Below are 1,218 nucleotides of genomic sequence, written 5' to 3' on the forward strand. Positions count from 1 at the left end.
GAGTTGTCAGCTGCGTTGTTTGTGCCGTTGTAGACTTGGTTGTCAGTGCTGTAGATTCGTCGGTTGTCATTGACGTTGTAAGACTAGTTGTAGGCATTGTTGTTTGCTGAGTTGTACGTTGTGTAGTTTGTGTCTGTATTAGATGTGGGAAAATAAGATGTTTTATGTTTCGCTTAATGATGTTGGAAAATAAAGACAAGTAATTATACGTCATTACAATAGAATTAAGAAAGCCTATCAAAGAAGTTGGTTAAAGAAGCCGTCTACAAGCCGCATATGAGTCGGTTAGTTCCTTTTCTTAAAAAGATTAGCTCTGATGCGTTGCTGTACCGTAGTTGTGGGTAGAGTTGTCCGTAGTGTGGTCGATACTGTAGTTGGCTTTGTGGTCAAAAGTGTGGATTCCTCAGTGGGCTTGAGCGTAGTCAAAAGAGTGGTTGGCATTGTTGTTCTATGAGTTGTTTTTAATGTCGTTTGTCTCTGCATTGAATAAAGTGGAAATAAGTGTGAAATTTTTGCGTTGTCAGGATATAAGAAAAGTTAGTCTAACGTCATGTTAGAATTCATCTGTGGGACAGTGAAAGTCAAGAAACCATCTAAACAATTCATATGATATTGGCATCCCAAAATGAGACTCAGGTCTGCAAAGTCGCTGTACCGTAGTTGGAGGTAGGGTTATCCGCAGCGTAGTTGCTATAATTGTAGTTGGTTTTGTTGTCAATAGTGTGGATTCGTCAGTTGTCTTGTGCGTGGTGAGAAAAGTTGTGGGCATTGTTGTTTGATGAGTTGTACTTAATGTAGTTTGTCTCTGTATTAGATAAAGGCGAAATTGGGTCTTGAATCTATTGCTTCGAGATAACGATGGAAGAAGTAACGTTTAGTCAAACGTCATATGACAGGAATTTAAAACTGGACAGTACATGTCAAGATAACAGTCAAGACATCGTCAAAGCCTTAACATGACTCGGGCATTCGACAGTAATAGTTCAATTCTGTACCGTAGTGGAGGGTAGTGTTGTCCGTAGCGTGGTCGATACTGTAGTCGGTTTTGTGGTCAATTGTGTGGATACGTCAGTTGTCTTGTGTGTAGTTAAAACAGTGGTGGGAATTGTTGTTCTATGAGTAGTACTTAATGTAGTTTGCCTCTGCATTTGATAGAAAAGAAAAAGTATTTTTGCCGTTCAATGACCGTATAGAATTCCTCTAGCAACCTATAGTGGT

This window comes from Branchiostoma floridae, chromosome 4, assembly GCF_000003815.2.
Source record: "Branchiostoma floridae strain S238N-H82 chromosome 4, Bfl_VNyyK, whole genome shotgun sequence".
Lineage (NCBI taxonomy): Eukaryota > Metazoa > Chordata > Leptocardii > Amphioxiformes > Branchiostomatidae > Branchiostoma > Branchiostoma floridae.